The 19,536-nt window shown below is 37.3% G+C and overlaps 1 long non-coding RNA gene across 1 annotated transcript; it reads right to left on the bottom strand.

Moving 5' to 3' along the window:
* Nucleotides 1-12,163: 12,163 nt before the first annotated feature.
* LOC130455830 (uncharacterized) lies at nt 12,164-19,100 on the bottom strand. Its single transcript, XR_008913998.1, has 3 exons — nt 18,922-19,100; nt 16,084-16,206; nt 12,164-12,478 (listed from the first exon to the last, which is right to left on the bottom strand). It is a non-coding gene; the product is annotated as an uncharacterized LOC130455830 (long non-coding RNA).
* Nucleotides 19,101-19,536: the final 436 nt, after the last annotated feature.

The raw sequence follows: 19,536 nt of genomic DNA, 5'->3' as shown, positions 1-19,536 counted from the left end.
CACCCTCATAACCTTAGAAGATTGATTGTATTATTAATCCTGTTTTTATTACTATTACTCAGTTGTTTCAGGTTTGTTTAACTCTCAGCAATCCCATTTGGAGCTTTCTTGACAAAGATACTGGAGTGCTTTGCCATTTCCTTCTCTGGCTCATTTTACAAAAGAGGAAACTAAGGTTTAGCTTAGGATGTCATAGCTATTAAGTATCTGAAGTCATATTTGAACTCAAGTCTTCCTGATTTCAGGATCAGGGCTCTCTCCACTATTCTATCTAGCAGCCTAAATTGTTTCTTTTGTAATCGTATGTATTTTATTTTATTTTTTTTTTGTTTTTGAAAACATTCTGAGATGGGGATCTATATGTTTCAGCCATTGCAAAAGAGATCAATGGCAGAAAAAAAATGAAGAACCCTCATCTAATCCAAATTCCTCATTTTCAAAAATAAGGAAAGAGGCTCAGAAAGGTAAAATGATTTGCATTACATCACACAAGCAGGTAAGTGGTAGAGAAAGATAAGAATTAGACTGCTGATTTCATGAATATATGGAATTCTTAAATGAGGAGCCTCCCTCCATCGAAGCAGATTTTCTGTAAATATAAAGTCCATAATTTATGGCCTTAGAGAATTCTTAGAGCCCTGAAAGGTGAAGTAAATTAAAAATGGCCACATAACACACTGCAGCCAGGTGATAGAAGAGAGAGAGCACCAGCCCAGAGTCAGAAAGTCCTGGGTTCAAGTCCAGTTTCAAACAACTTAGCACCTTTGTGATTCTGGGTATTAGTAACTTAACTTACTTTTACATCAGTTTTATCCTCTGTGAAATGGGATATTATGAGTGTTCTACTTCCCAAGACTGTTACAAAGGCCAAATAAGATAATAAGTATAAAGTACTTAGTACAGTGCATTCCAGGCCCATAACAAGTATTATAATACATGGTAGTAGTCTCTCGGTAACCAAGGATGACGATTGTCTTTGTGTATTTTCATCTATGATAGATGAGTGTGCACAAAGACACTTGTGCATGAAGATTTAAGTGGAAAAGTTGATGCACAGAGACAGTCCCACTCTCTCGGCATTGGAAGCCTGGGTACAGTGGCATGAAGAATTGTTACGTCTAGAGACTTCCTCAGCTGCATTGGATGGCCCTGTTGTCCTTTGTGCTCCAACACGCCCTGAGTGCTTTGCTGTGTCGCCATCTCAGCCGTTGAACCTTCTTATTATATTATTATTACAATACATACATATACACATATAGATTGGAGATATTGCTGGTTCAGCTCTAGATCATTACAATAAAAACAAATATCAAAAGAGCTCATGAATGAAATTTTTCGTTTCCCAATGCATATAAAATTATGTTGACACTATGATGTAGTTTATTAGGTGTTGTAATGGAAGGAGAGAAATGGAGACTATATTTGGCACCCAATGATATGATGGGGGCAGAAGTCAGTACTACAAAATACTGGGGCCAAATATCACTAGAAATATCTACAAAATGGCTAACCCTCTTTGCTGGCTATGATACCCTGGTATTAGCACCATCAAGAAGGGAATGAAGATAATTATGGGCAAAAAGATAATCTGCATCAACATAGATAGCAGACTAGAGCTATTGTTCTCCCAATTGACAACAATCACTGAGATGTGTCAAGAATTCACAGTGAAGAAGAATGAGAAACTGGGGAAGGGAAAGGAGCTAGTTACAAGGGAGGATACTAAGGATGCTGATAAAGACAAAGACAAATGCAAGGACACTGAGACACCTATTACAACAATTCTTACAGTGAAGGAGAAGCTATCTGTCCTGTATTTATTTCAACCAAGTCTCTGAGGGAACAGTAATCTGTGATTCTGAAATCAGTTTGTTATGTTTATGTTCTGGATATGTACTGTTGGATGCATATACTTACACCCTTGCCGATTACTCCTCTTCACATCTTGCCTGTTGTTTCTATTTTCCTTTCTTCTTTTCCAGGGTTCCTGAGTATGTGTGTGCATTTCCCTAATGTAATGTTAATGTGTATGATGATTCATGCTTTATAGAAGTTCTTTTTTCTATATAGTTCTCTGGTAACAGTTCTTTCCTGTTTTTTATGTCTATTTGCAATCTCTAGTATGTCTGCTGTCTTCTATAGTTATTGTACCCTCCATTCTGTTGTAGCCCTGTTTTGATATTGCAAACCTCTGCTGTAACCTTGCTCCTATTTTGCCTTCATGGAACAGAATCTGACTATGTGTCCTACTCTTTGGCATAAAAAGAATTTTCTGTTATCTCTTTGCCCCCTAACTTGGTATTGTGTTCTTTGGTGTGGGAAAGTCCTGATGGTAGCAAGATTATTGACCTCCTCTATCTCTTTCTGCCTAAGGGATTCTTTAGACTCTTCTAGTTTCTGCTTCAATTCCTCTTTTTCTTTCTGCTACTCTGTATGGGTCTCATGCAAATATGTGGCACAGTCTCTCAGGGCTTGGATACTTAATGCTTCATAATTCGGACAAAAGTGTTTGGAGAAGTGCTTGAGGTGTTGCACACATCCTTTTAAAATTGTCTCTTAACATGGGGGATGGCTTCTTGGCTATACTGAGTTTTGTCCAATATAGCCTCAACATTTTTCCATGTGCTTGTTGAGGTAGATAGAAGAATGCCCTGTCTGCTACTGCCTCAATCTATCAAATTTTCCTCAAGCATCCGGTCTATTGCAAAAACTTTTGATCACCTCTAACAAATTTTCTCTTGTCTTTTTAAAAAATGTCATGTTTAATGGCCTGGAAAAATCAAAGTCCTCATAATATTCTGGCCAGCTCATTAGGTTATCTTCCTCGTTCTCTTAATAAATTGTGCATGCTTCTGGGGGCTAAAGACTTCTGAAAGTAGGATTTCCACATCTTGGAAATTAGGGTCATATAATTTAAATGCTCTTTTCAACTCCTTCAAACATTTGAATGGTTTGGAGCAAAATTTTGGCCTTCTCCATTTCAGGGAATTCAAGTCCTAGATGCTGAAAGACTTATGCACCTTTATATGGAGAATGCCAGAGTCTGGGGTAACTTTGGCATAATTCCTGAGAGCCATGATCTTTTGTGCCCCTGGGACTTCCTCAGGCTCAGAGTTTGTTTGTTTTCTTGGTGCACACCTCCACTGTTAGAGTTGTTATAATAGGTGTCTCAGTGTCCTTGCATTTGTCTTTGTCATTATCAGCATCCTTAGTATCCTCCCTTGTAACTAGCTCCTTTCCCTTCCCCAGTTTCTCATTCTTCTTCACTGTGAATTCCTGACACATCTCAGTGATTGTTGTCAATTGGGAGAATAATAGCTCTAGTTTGTTATCTTTGTTGTTATCTTTTTGCCCATAATTATCTTCATTCCCTTCTTGATGGTGCTATATTATTGCCAGAGAACTACCATGGTACCATAGCCAGCTGGGAGGGTTAGCCATTTTGTAGATATTTCTACTGATATCTGGTCCCAGTATTTTGTAATGCTGAATGTTGCCCCTATCATATCATTGATTATATTAGTGATGGTGCTAAATTTAGAATAGTGCCACCAGTGTGTCAAAATGACTACCACCAGTAGGGTCCACATCACTTTTTGGAACATATTGTCTCTTTTCTACATCTATCCCTCTTTCTCTTTCTGTTATATAGAAATCAAAATGTCTGCCTTGATCCTGTATGTAGTTGTTTTAGAATCTGTACCCCCAAGATAACTGCCCTACATACACAGTCACTTCCATCTGCCAGTCAGAGATTGTTGGTGATAGATTCTTTTGTAATCTGGGGTGCCACTGTAATGGAGGGAGAGAAATGGAGTCTCCCACCACTGACCAGAGTGTGGTAGAGATGGAATGGAGACAAGAGGTGGAGAGAGAGGATGGATTGTTTTCCCTCTCTTTTTCCCTGGTAAATCCCACTCTGGTTGCCTTCAGAATCACAGGTTACCATTCCTTCAGAGTCTTGGTTGAAATAAAATATAGGACAGACAACTTCTCCCTCTCTGAGGAGAGAAGTGTAACTTTCCTCCCCCAAACTCCAAGTCTCCCTTCTTGGATACTATGAAGCAGGCACTTGATCTAGTAACAGTTATTGATTCTAATGGAACACATGAAAGGTGAGGCAAGTGAGTTGTCAGATAAGGTAATGGGAAGGTGGGAAATAGGAAGCCCCTAAATAACAATTGAATCCCTTCTCCCCAAATCCTATGGGGTCAGGCTTTGCCTGTGAGAGCTGTCCTGACTCCTAGATGTCCTAGCTATGGTATCAATTCAAGGCTGTCTAGAGAGATTGAGAGGAAATCTTGTGGTCAATAGCTTTCTGGCAAAGTCCTATTCACTCCGGTTTGTCTTCCACTGGATACTGGGGTCAGGCTTCACAGGAGGATGCTCCAGGCTCAGAGGTTCACTCAGACCAAAGAGAAGTGAGTTCAACTGTTTGGATCTTCTCAGTTCTTCTGTTCCTTCTCCAGAATTCTCTCTCCTTCTTGCACTTCCCCCACTCAAGATGGTCTTCCAGCATGATAAATCTGCTCTCCTCTCTTACAATGTGCAATAGAATTATGTCTTGAATAAAACAATCTTACCCTCCATCTTAAAGACAGTATACTATTGTATTGGTTCTAAGGCAGAAGAGCAGTAAAGGCGGGGCAATGAAGGTTAAATGACTTACCCAGGGTCACAGCTAGGCAGTGTCTGAGGTCAAATTTGCAATCCACTGAGCCACCCAGCTGACCTGTGTTATGTCTTTTAAAACAAACACACATATCTTAGTTTAAAATACTTTTATCACTATCATTTTGATGGTGGAGTAGCTAGTATCAATTTTCATGGCTGCTGACTGATCAGGGTGTTAGTTGCTGAAGGTAGGGGTAGCTGTGGCAATTTCTTAAAATAAAACAATGGAGTTTACTGTGTTGATTGACTCTTCCTTTCACTAAAGTTTTCTCTATACCATGCATTGCTATGTGCTAGCATTTTACATATGGTGAAACATTTTTTGAAATTGGAATGAAACCTCTCAAGCCCTGTATCCATTTTATCAACTAAGTTTATGTAATATTCTTCAATATTATTGTGTCTCAGGGAAGAGGGAGGCTTAAGGAAAGAGAGAGAGATTGGAGAATTGCCAGTTGGTGGAGCCATCACAATATACATTTATCGATTAAGTTCACAGTCTTATACAGGTGCAGTTCCTGACCCTTTAAAACAATTACAATAATAACATTAAAGATTACTGCTCACAGATAACCAAATAATAATAATGAAAAGGTTTTAAGTATTGTGAGAATTACTATAATGTTACATACATAACATGAGCACATGCTGTTGAAGAAATGGCACTGATAGACTTGCTTAAAACAGGGTTGCCACAAACTTTCATTTTGTAAAAACCACTCATTAACTGGTTAAGCAAAGCCTAATAAAAAGGAAGTATAGCTGTGTAAATGTTAGTTATTATAGATAGCCACTGTATATCAGAAGTGGGACTTAAACCCAGCTCTTCCAGGCTTTGAGGGTAGCACTCTATCCTCTAACCCACACTGCCTCTAATCAAAGGCAGATGTAGATTCAAATCCAGATGCTTGGATTTCAAATCCATCTCCATTTCATAGCTCCACAGCTCATCGTGATGAAATACTATTTTTGCAATATTTTTGTTGAATTTTAGAGGGAAATATTAGCAAGGAGATCAAAGCACAAAAAGTATTTTAGTCAGTGAAACATCCCAGAAGCAAATTAGGATCCGCTTATATGTAGCCAACTTTACCCAGTGCATTTTAAAGTTGGCTGTGACTGCCATGATAAGCCCATCCCCTTCTACCTTGCTCTCCTCCCCTGAATCCTCCAGAATCCACTACAGAGAACAAATAGAGTTGTGAAGCTTCCTACTTTGTTCAGCCTAAAAGTAACCTTGTCTTCTGCCCCCTTTCCTTCTCTGAAGTGAGACTTTTTGGGTCAATAAAAAGTAGACCATCTTCAAGAATGTAACTTGAAACTCCTTTTATATTTATTGAACACAATTTAAAGCCAGGAGGAATAGGCTATCAGCTCCCAGTGGAGTGTGGGTAGGAGTGGGAGACTCTTACTGATGAAGTATGAGGAGCAGGGGAATTCCAATACCATCAGCAATTTCATGGAAACTCTGGGGATACCAAGCCAAAGGATGACACAATCTCTACTCTTGAGGTGTTTGTGTTATTTGACATAAGGAGCTTTTTGAAAGTTGTTGCCCACTCCACAGTTCAGCACTGTTTCTATGGTAGCCACATGACAATGGCAAGTGATGATGACAAAGACCAAAGTCTGTTGGAAGAAAGGCAAATACAAAAACAAAAGACAAGATCCAAGAAGGAGAATGCCCAAATGAGTTCTAATTTTCATCCGTAGAGGAAATATTTGTGAGATCATAATATTATTAATTATAGAAAGAGGCAATATGGTATAGTAGATAGTTTTGGGCTCATCGTTGGGAAAGCCTGAGTTTAAATCTTGTTTCTGACATTTGCTACGTATATCACTTTTGTCAAGTCACAACATTACTGTACTGAGTAATCAACTAATTTTACAGGAGGGTATGTCCACAGCAGGAGTTCTCTAAGTGGCAAAATAATACCTGATTTACAAACATGGAGAGAGACAGAGACAAAGAGACACAGAAACAGAAAGACACCTAGAAAGGAGAGTCTATGGCATGGCTTCATCTATTGAAGTATTATACTCAGTCTCTAGCACAGTGCCTGGTATGTAACAGGAATTTAATATGTTTGGGTTTACAGAAAAAAAGACATTTCCTCTAGTTTTCCAAAAAGATTGTTGTCATCGTTTGCATATAGGTATAGAAGTGAAACAAAGATGCTACAGGTAACATGTTTTGCAGCTATTTTTTCCGTGATAGATAAAGAGGAAGAGGAAGAGACAAGAGGACTTTCAAACACATTACTAAGATGCCTTCATGTTTGCTCTCTACCAGGCAGCCCTGTGGTTATGAAATGACCTATTTTTTCTGGACTGTCCTTGTAGAAGAAACCATTCATTTCCCAAACTAGGGGATGTCACTGCTCTGAATAGCTGTTTTGCCAGGTAGTGGGGTCAGTTAATTGGAGGAAATCATGTGGAAGGAGAACATAAGCATTTGTCTTCCATAAAGTCCATATTATTCAAGGAGATGCATTATGCTCACCAAGGTGAATGGAAGACAGAACTCAAGGCCTCTCTTCCTGCTTCTTTTCCTCCTCCAAGGACTAGAGTAAGGAAAGACAAACTTCATGCATAGAGCACTATATACTGGAACTTGGGAAGACCAAGAATAATTTTCTGCCCCATTTCTGACAGTCTATATGGTCAAAGTTAAAATGAGAATGGAGTCAGTACACTAGATAATTCAAGCCAAAAACGAAGAGGGTTTCCTCTCCATTAACTTTGTCTATACCACACTGAGTGAAGTAAAGATTTGGTAATTATCTAGTAAATTAGATCAATATAGATAAGCAAACTGGATAATTCAGGCCAAAAAAAAGCCATTTTCTTGTCCAAACTAATCATGGCTCTTTACCAAATCTGTATTTAATTTTGTGCTGTTTTAAATGCAGCTTGAATTATTCAGATTGTTTATCCTCACAGCCTACATTCACTTGATAATTGCCCAGTCCTATACTCCATTTTTGCATTGTACACACAATAATCATAAGCATCTTTGTGTCTTTGTTGTTGCCTATCTTCCTCTCATTCCTCCTTGTCTTGCTCCTCCTACTGCTACTCATTCTCTTTTCTTCTCTCCTCCTTCCCCTCCTTCTTCTCTTCGTCTTTATTCTCTTCTCCTTTTCTTATTCCCTTCCCTCCTCTTTTTTCTTCTCTTCTTTTTATTCTTTAATATTACAGAAAGGTAGGTGCAGTAATTCTGCATTAGATTCCTTGTAGGAAAAAGGAGATTTTGCGTTCCTAGGAAGGAATGACTACACAGTTAAGATTGCTGTAATATCTCCCTTAGCTGATGTTTGTAACTGAGAAGAAATCCATTATTGTTAAACTTAGAATGTTTGTGTTAAATGGTTTAACACTATTTAACCTATGTTGGTTGTGGTTCAAATTAGTTTAGCCCCTTTAAAAATCAGGTTATTGAGTCATTCACTGAGACAGCCTGGGAAGAGGTTAATTGGAAACATCTGAGACAATGTGACCTCATGTGTCTCTACTATTAAAGGCAAAAGAGAGCCAGAAGAAAAAAGACATGTTTCAAGCTGCTACAGAAAGAAAGGAGGGAACTGAACAGAAACTCGTTGCTCTGAGAGCCCATAAAGCTGAAGATCAGGGAAGTTCAAAAAAAGCATGACTCTTAGTAACAGTGAGTAACAAAGCGATGTTAATGTGATATTTAAACACTGAGACTGTGGCTGCTTAATTCAACACAAAATAAGCACTGCAGTGTCGGGTAATATAGTGGAAAGGACATGGTGCTCCCAGCTCTGGAGCTTGGAGAACTGAATTTAAGGCCCATTGGAACACTTCCTGAAAGGGCATCATTGGACAAGTCAGGGCACCATTCTCAGATTTAATTCCCTCATATGAAATGAGAAGGTTGGACTTCATTATCTACAAAGTCTTTCTGGGTCTAGCATTCTATGAGTGTGGGCTGTGATAGAGAGGACCAAGTTATCCATTCAAGTTGTTCAATAGAGATGCAATTAATTTTTCTGTTCCCCAATCAATTGAGAAATGAGCATTTATTCAATGTCTGCTCTGTGCCTGGCATTGCATTAAGCACTGGGAATACAAAAAGGGTCAAAAACCCATCCCTATCTTCAAGGAGCTTACAATCTAATGGGAGACAGCATTCAAATGAATATATACAAAGGAAACTATATACAGGATGAATAGGAAATAAGATCAAAAGGCTTAGAATGTACCTTTCTTTAACAGCGGAAAGGCATTAGTATCAATAAAAGGAAAGCTTCTTGTAGAAGATAGAATTTTACACAGAAATTTTCCTCTCAATTTGTTCTAATGGGCAATGTCTGGTTAATCTATTCATATTTTATAAATTAACTAACTTGGCTTTTCCTCCCTTAAATTTGTAATGAGGGACTGGCCAAAATTCTGGGCCTTATGAACTTAGACAACCTATTCTGCTGATGCAATATTTATGTGGATATCAGAGAAAGTAGAGATTTTGCTTCCAAACTACTTACTATGTGATGAAGAGGAGTCTTCCCATTGGCTACTGAGCAGGAACTGAGAATGCTAACAAAAAGAACTTATTGGGTGATGTTATTAGAGACAAAGAAAAAGAATGTCGACTTGAGTTTATAGGTTAGAGAACCAATTATATACCAGGGGAGAAGTTATCCTTGCTTTGGAGAACTCAACTCATGAGTATAATGGGTTGTTGCAATAAGGATCTCAAAGCATACAAAGGCTACATAAGTAAATTATGTTTATACATAAATTTACATATATAAAATGGTTATCTATAATCTTCAAGCACTCATGTGGAATTTCCCTGAGGGTTTTAAAATTTTCCAATTTTGAAGTCATTAATGAACAAACCTTTAGGTCTGCTATACCACCTAAAGAAATAATACCATAAACCATCTCATGGTACCAATTAGGCTAGTGAAGGAAATAAAAATCTCTTTTTCAGACATACCTCTAAACTTCAACTAGCAATGGCAACTGTGGTTTATGTATGTTAAGGTCTTTAGAAAAGAGAGGCAGGGGTTTGCAAAAGATGTTTTTGAGTGAAATAGAAAAGTATTGTCAAAGATACTTCTTTATATTTGGAAATATCAACTAGAGTTAGAGGCAAAGAATATTTTTTCTCTTCAGTTTTGTTTCATGGTAAGAAGACATCTTTATTGAAGTAGCTAGTTACTATGGAAATGGCCATTAAATCTATACCAAAAAGAATCTACAAGGAGTCATGAAGGCCATCCCAAACCTACATGCATTTTCAAATCCTACAATCCAACTGAGTAAGTATTTTTCAGTTTACCTACTATGTGCTAGTGTTGTTGCTTTTGTTTCTATCTCCAGTAACATAATACTTGGCACATAGAAAGCAAAATAATATTTAGATTTTGTATTCTTCTGCATGGAGTTAAAAGTTAAATTGATGGGAGCTACAGAAATCACTAAGTGAAAGAGATTATAGAGAGAGATGAGGAGGGATCCCAGGACAGAGTTTTGGGACATACATCCATATGGAGGCAGAGAATGAATGATAATCTTGCAAAGGTGATTGAGAAAGATTTGTTGGATATAGAGGAAGAAAACTTCATGAAAATCCAGATAACAGAAAAGTTTTAGAAGGAAGATGGAGACCAACTTTCAAACAATGTAGCATCTTCAAGAACAATAGTCATTGGATTTAATAGTAAAGAGATTACTGAGACTTAGAAGAGGTCCACCTCAGTAGAGAAGTAGGACAGAAGACAGTTTTCAAGGATCTGAGAAGTGAATGGGAGATAAACAGGTAAAGGCAATGAGTGAATAACTTTTTCTAGGTATTTGACTATGAAAGGGAGAAGAGATAGAGATGATATCTTAAAGTGAAGAGAGTCATGTGAAGGTTTCTTAGGTACAACCAATTCAAGGAATGAATTTTGGCATTAGTGAAGAGGGTTGGGAGGAATGAAAATGGGAAACTGGTCTTATAGATGACTGAGATTCACAGAAATAAATCTATCAAGTGTGAAAAGGCACACAAGTACTTTCCTTAGTTCTCTAATGATGCCAAAGCCTCACTAAAACATTAACAGACAATGGAGAAGGAGAGTAACAGATTGATTTGGGGTATTTCAGATAAAATAAATGAAAACTCCCTGTTTGGCTGTCAAGAATTTCTAGATATTATAAAAAATAGCTGAGTTAGAGGTTGAACCTGAAGAATCCATCACTGTGGAGTCCACTATCCTCCCTGACAGTTTTTTTTCTTTTTCTAGGGCAATTCCTGGCCTCAATTTCCATCTGAAAAGCAATCTATAACACAGTTTGGTTATTTAAGAAGACAAAGTGGTTTGGTGAAATGCCCTCAGCTTGAAGTCTGGGGGAAACAGAATGACTGTTATATGGGAAGGAACTTTGAACTTGAAGACTGCTTGCTCTCCATCTCAGAAAGCCCATGCTTGTTGTCCTGCAGGCAATGAATGGTTTACATGCTTATCTTGGTTCCGACTGACAAGTACTGGATGGAGACTGGCTAAAGTATGAGCTGCTTCACTGTTTCTGTTCTATTTCATTATTTTTACATTCATTTTTCAATATTTAAATCCAAAGTCATGTAGATAATATACATTTTGTTTTATTTTTATTTTTTAATTGTGTTCCATGGTTACATGATTCTTGTTGTCTCCTTTCCCTCTCCTGGAATTGGCAAGCAATTTCACTGGATTATATATGTATCAGATAATATACATTTTAAAATATCCAGATCTGAAATTATGTTTTTCCAAACATTTAAAACTTTAAAAATACATATGCATTTGCTGTTGTTGTGTAGTCTTCAGATGTATTCAACTCTTCATGACCCCTGTTGGGATTTTTCTTGGCAAAGATGCTAGAATGGTTTGCCATTTCCTTCTCCAGCTCATTTTGCAGATGAGGAAAGTGAGGTAAAAAAGTTGCAGTGACTTGCCTGAGGCTGGACTTGAACTCAGTCTTCTTGACCCTATTGGGGCACTCTTCCCCACTGACCTACCTGGCTGCCCCTCATATATGCCAAATAGCACACCTTTTTGCTTTGTACGTCTGGTTTTGGGCTTCAATAGTTGTTAGACTTCTGCGAAGCTGGAGAAATTCTATTTTGCTGATAGAAATCACTTTGTTATTCTCTAAAAAAAGGACAGCCTTCGGACGTCGGGGTCCTAATTTCCAGTACCATGGGGGTGGAGAGCGGCAGCAGCCACATGAGCAAGAGGATAATTGGCTCAGGCATAAATTACATAGGCTAGTGTGTGCTTTCAAACCGTCGATTCCAAACATAGGAAGAGCTGGTAGAATGTCACCTCCAGAGGCCGCTTTGCACGTGAGGGCAGCCTGGTCTGCCGAGGGCACGGCCAGCGTCCAACATTACAGGACAGGGACTGACACTGCAAAGCGAAGGCGAGGAGAGCAGCTGACACCCAGCCCGAACGGAACGCAGCACAGTGGAGTGCAAAGGGCCCCTCATCATTACCAGCACTCGAGCCTCCTTCCAGACTTCCAGCAGAGCCAGCGAACACACTTCTGACAAATTCCCACCAGTTTATTTGTCAGATATTTTATTTAAATTGCTTCCTTCTCCTTGCCGAGTGAGCAAAAGAACAACAATATCCCTTCCCCTCTGTACCTCCTAACTGCTGTTTCAAGGGATAACGAGCAAATTTAGATCTTCATTAGGTTGTTAGTTTGTACAACAGATTCAGTCCCACCTCTCCGCCTTGCTATTGTAATCATCAGAACAAGAATGCCAGCTCCGGATGAAAGTCTTTATTTGGGGGCAGAGCTGAAAAGAAGAGATACATATGTTGAAATAGTAGGAAATGGCTTCCTGTTTGTTAGAGGGAAAGTGTTGCCTAACTGGAAGAGGGGCCCATTAAGGCCGCTAGCTCACTTGAGTTCCTGGGCTGAAAAGGCATTTGAAAAAGAATATTATAATTGTATTATTTCTCTATTCACGAGGACCTTATTAAAATGTGTGCCTGTTGTCATGAGCCTCCCCTTCATCCATTCTACCCCCTACGCCCCTGCCCCCCCCCCACATTCCTTCCTTTTCATTTTAAATGCAGTGTGGTGGGGGCAATGAGGTGGCTCACTGAAGTGGGAGCCAGGCCTAGAGACAGAAGATCCAGGGTTCAAATAGGAACTCAGACACTTCCTAGCTGTGTGACCCGGGGCAAGTAAGTCATTTAACCCCCATTGCCTAGTTCTTATCACTGTTCTTCTGTGGAACCAATACACAGAATTGATCATAAGATCAAAGATCAGGGTTTAAAAAAGAGAAGTAGTGCAGTATAAGGGGAATAAATATTCTATTACTCCTAAGTTATTAATACCATAGTCATTTAATTATTTAAATTAATTAGATATATTTATTTTGTTGTTTATTAATTAACTTAAAATTAATTATATATTAATATATCATAAAAATATTAAGTTTGGAGTCAAGAGGATGTGGGTTTGCATTTAAATCTCAGCTACCACTTTTTTTTTTTTTTTTACCAATAAAGCTTTAGGTAAATGATATACCCTCTCTTAGACCTCAGTTTCTTCATCTGTAAAATGAGTTAATGAAACCTCTGAGGTTAGTCTCTTGATCTTTAAATATGATTCTGTATTTCAGATCTTTGTTTCTCCCATGTGTGAGAAAAGAGCAAGCCCAACTGTGGCAAGTAGTTTTCAATAGTTGACTGAATACTTTTAGATGTGTAAAGGATCATTTACAGATTATGAGATTCCAATGTGTTAATTTTTAAGAACACATTTTCTTAAGTGTTAGCTCAGCAGCATATGGATAGAGTAGCAAGCCTGGATTCTGGATTTCCTGAGTTCAAATCTGACCTTAGACAATTCCTAGCCATGTGGCTGTGGGAAAGACACTAAATCCCTATTGCCTCGCTTTTATCACTCTTCTGTCTTTGAATTGACATTAGGAGTTTAAGGGAGAAAAAAGAAAGGAAAGAAAACATTTGCTTGAACAGCATGGATCCTTGAAGACTCTCCTCAAATGTTATATCTATGCATATGGCTAAATTATACAAGCTGATATTATAAAACAAATGAATATAATACTGACCCAACTCTAGAAAAAAATTTTTCAATAGTTCAGTATTGACATCAAGTAGGCAACAGTGATATATATGTTCACCAAAGTCCTTTAAAAACCTACTTTGTTGCTACACCATGGTAAAGAGGGGGTAGAACTTTGCAGACTCAAATCTTGAAATTTCTAAATAAGCAATTAATAATTAAAAGTCCATAATAATTCTATTCAAAAATTTAACCAGTGAATTGCCACAATAAGGACACAAAAAGAGTTCACAAAGCTCCTTAGCAAACGTGTAACTAACCAACTAGAAAGAGATGGCTGCCAAAAACAATGGTGGGTGAAAATAAAAACTTGTTTGTCCTACTGTATTATTATCCTATAATGTAAAATTTAAATTCTTTTGAGAATAATTTTAGGATAAGAAACTTGCTACCTCTCAGAATCCAGAAAGTGAACTGTTTGGAAAAGGCAGCCATATAGAGGCCTGAAGAAACCTGAAGAACAAACTGCACCAGAAGATCCAGAGTGAACTTTGGGATATGGTGATTTGAACTGTTAGGGGTTGACTGCATTTATTTTGAATGTACACTCTAATGCCAAAGGGAACTGCCCCCAATTGGTTTTTTGTCAATGCACCCAATATTGATTTTGTTCTTTTTATCTTTTATTTCCCTTTATCCCCAAATTATTGTATATATCTCTAGTTAAAGTTTTAAGTTAGTTTATGTTTACATGATCCATTGGGGGTGACTAGTCTCCCAACGGATCCCAGGGGGAATTGTGTAGTTGGAATTTTGTACCCCAGGACTACATTCCCCAGAATTTCTTTAGTATTTCCCAGAGTTCTTTTCCTCTACATCCACTCATATGTCCTTACCTTTTGTTGTTAAAAGTTTCTGAAACCACACCCTCAGGGTCTTTGTTTCCCTGCTAATGTGGTTGGAAAGATGCTCTTTTTCTCTCTCACTTTACTTCCCTTTACTTTGAGTTATTATTAAAAAATCTTATAAAAATACTTAGAGTATTTGGATATTTAATTTTAATCTTACACTACAAAAGAATCCTGATGAATGATTAGGAATAATAGTGTCTCATGAAGCAGAAATAGTAAAATAGAAAAAGTAGTGAACAAAAATAGTTTAAAGAAAATTAAGCAAAATCAAGCTATTTGTAATAAACTGCAAAATATAATTGTGATAGAATTCTACTGCACCATAAGAAACAATGAATAGGTAGATTAAAAAAGAACAATGGAAAGACCTACATGAAATTATAAAGAATGAAATGTACAGAGAACATTATATAGAGCAAAAATAGTTTTTGAAGAATGATTTGCATATGTCCACCTCTGGAGAAAGAACTGATAAATAGAAAAAAGCAAGATAGTTTTATAAATGTATGTCTTTTTGGCACATAATGTCTACTTTAATGGGGAGAGGGGAGAAAGGAGATACCTGAGTATTTTAATGTAATAGGTGAATAAATAAGTTTAATTTTTTAAAAAAGAATGAAAATTGAAAGATTGAAACAATAACAAAAAAAGAAAAATGGAAAAAAATCTGGAACATTTCTTATATCAAACAATTTTTTACATGAAGCACACACCATGTAGGCATAACTCATTTTATTGCATTTCACAAATAGTATATTTTCAAAAATTGTAGGTGTGGCAATTGTGTATCAAGCAAGCTATTGGTACCCATTTTCCCAATAACCTGTGCTCACCTCATCTTTCTGTCATATTTTGGTAATTCTTGAATTATTTCACACTTTGTCTTTATTACTATGTCTATTATTGTGATTTGTGATCAGTGATCTTTGATGTTACCATTGTAATTGTCTAGGGGCATCAGGAACCATGCCCATATAAGACAGTGAACTTAACTGATAAATGTTGTATGTGTTATGACTGCTCCACCAACTGGCCAATCCCCTGTCTCACTCCTTCCCCTCAGACCTTATTTCCTGAGTCACCACAATACTGATATCAGACCAATTAAAAACCCATTAGTTACCTCTGAGTGTTCAAGAGAAGAGTCAATTGAGGCAACAAACTTCCTTGTATTATTTTAAGAAATTTCTATAGCCACCCCAGACTTCAGCAACTGCCCCTTTCGTCAGACAGCAGCTTCAAATCAAAATGAATCCCTCCACCAGCAAAAAGATTACAACTCACTGTAGGCTCAGATGATACTTAGCATTTTTTAGCAATAAAAAAATTTTAATTAAGGTGTATACATTGATTCTTTTAAATATGATACTATTGAGCACTTAATACACTACAGATAGTATAAACATAACTTTTATATACACGGGGAAACCAAAAAATTCATATTACTCACTTTATTGCAAAATTCACTTTATTGCAGCAATCTGGAACCAAATTCACAGTATCTCTGAGGGATGCCTGTACTTGGTCCCTAGCATGCTAGTCCCAAATGGGTTTATAGAGAAAGTAGACTTGGCTAAATAAAACAATAAAGACAGGAAACAAGCTGAAGTGAAGCTTTTTTATTTCCTTCTCTGGCCTAATTCTCTAGCCATCAGGTGGTTTGTGGTATTATTTGTTTAGGTAGCCTAGCAGTCCAATAGTCTGTTCACAAACACATTCAGGATTAGAAAGTTTAAGAATTCTCAGAAGAATACTATGCTAAATGCTTAGAGATTATAAGTGAGTTTTTTTGTTAAATATATGTACATATGTGTATATATACAATTTATATAGTCTTTATATATTCTGGGATCCTTATTTCAATAATCTCTCAGAGCAGTTTTGTAGAGTCACTCACAAGGCATTAATGTGCACTAAGCAGGCTTTTACAAATTGTACTTAATAATATACCACATATTTATTATTTTATAATTAACTAGAAGTTGTATACCATATAAGATCCCATTGCACTTGTGAAAGAAAATTCTTTACTCTATTATTTATCCTGAGTTAACACTAATTTAAGTACCTCACTAGATTTTGAAGACAGGATTAACTCTCCTTTGTCTACCTTTTGATTGAATCAACACAAGCATAAACTAGGTGGAGGAGCTCACAAACTACTTGGTGAATTCACACCCATCTTAATGCTAGGTGAGAAGCCAGGGAGATACTTGGAGAGTCCCACCCTTTTTTCTAACTCAAACAGTCAGAAACTTTTGAATTCTTTTAAGAGTTCACACCCTTAGAAACTGAACCCTTTCAATGAGTATTCACCCCTCCAAAAGGTGAAAACTGGTTCCCATAAACACTGCCATCTGGGCAGTGCTAGACTATTTGGAAGCTGTGGTTGGCCCCTGTGAAGAGGGGAAGAGAGAAGGAGGCACCATAAAAGCAAGACCTGAACTCAGTCTGGGGAGAGGGTCTTGAAGAAGATTGTCTGAAGAAGTTGTCTTCTGGACTTATCCTTCTACCTGGGGAGAGTCTTTGAGAGAGCTTGCTGGAGACTGTGGCTTGGATCGTGGGCTTGGAGCTTGGCTTCAACTTAGATTCTTACTCCTGGTCTACTTCTTTGGGTGAGTGAAAAGCTGACTACTTTCCTGGTTTCCTAAGAGTCAAGCTTCCAACTTGGAGGAGTCCACCTGGTTACTCACCACCAGCCTTCCTGGTTGAGAGCTTTAATTTGCTATCTCCCTCACATTTCTCTTCTTGATTATTTCCTCTCTATTTGTAAATATTTGTGAATAAATTTCTGACCCAAAATGTAATAAATATTGGTGACCACATAATTTCATAAAATGATTATCTAACCATTAAATTTCTTACATACTTATTATTTGTTGAATATGAAAAGGTTTTGATTTGGAATGCCAAAATTACATCTTAGAGTTTTTTTTCCAAGAAGGTATATCTCACCTGGATATATCAAAATCATTTAAGATTCTTTGGTAGATTTAAAAATGGAAATAACATTACTCATCGACTAATCATAAATATCCAGTGAAATATATCAAGGAGTTAGGAATTTGTCAAAAAATTCCCTTTAAATGGTGGAGCTCCTGTGCTATTTCCAAATCAAAAATTATGACATCTTCTAGATGCTCCTTTTTGTGGATAACTGTTCTATGTTTTAGCAAATCCCAGAAGATTTCAGAGCATCCTGGACATGATTTATAATCCTTTAAAGGAATTTGGCCTGTATACCCACATAAGAACAATCAATCAGTAAAAAATGTCTGTTGTCCACATTACAACATGCAAATGTTGTATGTTGAACTTGTCCAACAGTATATATCTCTAGGACTAACATAAAGTAGACAATGAGTTGGGTGCAGAGTTGAACAAGAGGAAGAAAGCAAGCTAAATTGTCTGCAGGAAAATGAGAAGCTCTTTTAGTCATCTCAAGATTCCCATAAAAGCAAAGTCCTATCTTTCTTAAATCAACATTCTACTAGTTTTTTTTCTCTATGATAGTCACCAAACACAAATGCTTTGAAGAATTAAAAATTAGTATCAGAGAGTGAGCAACAGAGAGCTACATGGTAGTTGCAAGGGTACTGCAACATAGAATCAAGGAGTAACTTGGAAGAACAGAAGTTAAGTTGATGTCAAGGAATTATATGATAGGAAGAGAAGATGGACTGATTCACTGAAGAAGGTGAGGAAAAACAAGTGGAAAGGCATAGTTCTCCACTTGTACTCTAATGATGTCTAAGGAATGTTGGATAAACATATATGGCAAACTTTTGGGAAGTTGAGAATAAAAGCCAAATAGTATGAGTAAGTATGAATGGCTTACGATCTCAGTCAATGAAGTGAACTACCAAATTGATAAGATCCCAGATTCTCTGAAATCTGACAGAGCCTAGTCAGGTATAATTAAGCTAATGTCATGGGAGTAACTTCCAATACCTTTCTGATCCTTACCTACACTCAAGGTTTCTGCTGGGTTTATGAATCATAGGTGTTCTCAAAAGAGGGACTAGGTCCCAATATTTCAAATCTATACTGATGAACAATTTTATTTTTGATTCTAATCCAAGGTGGAAATATGAAACAAAAAGGTCAGTAGAGAGGGCAAAAATGAAGCAGGTATGTATCACGCAGTTTTATTCCTACATATAGAAAGGGGAATGCTAAGAAATAAAGAGTTATAGAATGGTTACAATTATTTGAGAGATTAGTGTTCAAGCCTGATTGGGATATTTGCAATAGAAATGCTCATTACATATTTTTTTTTTTACTTTACCTCCACTGAGCCTAGCCTGATCCATGTGAATGGGCTCTTTCTTTCCAGGGTTTCCTCTCTCTAAGAGCTACTTTTTCTCTATTGGTTGGTTAACTATTGTCTCTGCTATTGTCATTGTTGCTCTACTTTCAGTAATGGATACCAACTAGCTGCTCGGGTGATCTAGAAGGGAGAAATATGTTAGTTATATTTCAACATCTCAGAAGGTCCTGTTCCAAAGGAAAGAATCCCCAAACAAGAGATGACCCCATCCTAGACCCAGGCTTGCCTAGGACAAGTGCACATGAGGGCCCAACCTGTGTGGGAAAGTCATCTCTCTCACTGCCTCTCAAGAACTTACAATGTCATTATACCTCTAGTTTGACAAGAAGGGTACACCTGATTAATGTAGAGTACTCTTTAGCATATTCATGGAATTCTAGCTTAGTAGACAGTTGGAGGATATTGTACTTGCTCTTAAGTCAGAGGAGGAAAAATACCTCTACCAACACTTCCATCATGCATCACTAAGAGGCAACTACATAAGAATTTAGATGTATTTTATATAGGTAATATTTGATAATCCTTGAATGGGAAGGAACTTTAAAAGGTTATCCAATATACGGCATGTTTCCA

This window comes from Monodelphis domestica, chromosome 8, assembly GCF_027887165.1.
Source record: "Monodelphis domestica isolate mMonDom1 chromosome 8, mMonDom1.pri, whole genome shotgun sequence".
In the NCBI taxonomy this organism is placed as follows: Eukaryota; Metazoa; Chordata; class Mammalia; order Didelphimorphia; family Didelphidae; genus Monodelphis; species Monodelphis domestica.
Note: the sequence above shows the minus strand (reverse complement) of the source record. Positions and strands in the feature narration are given on the sequence as shown.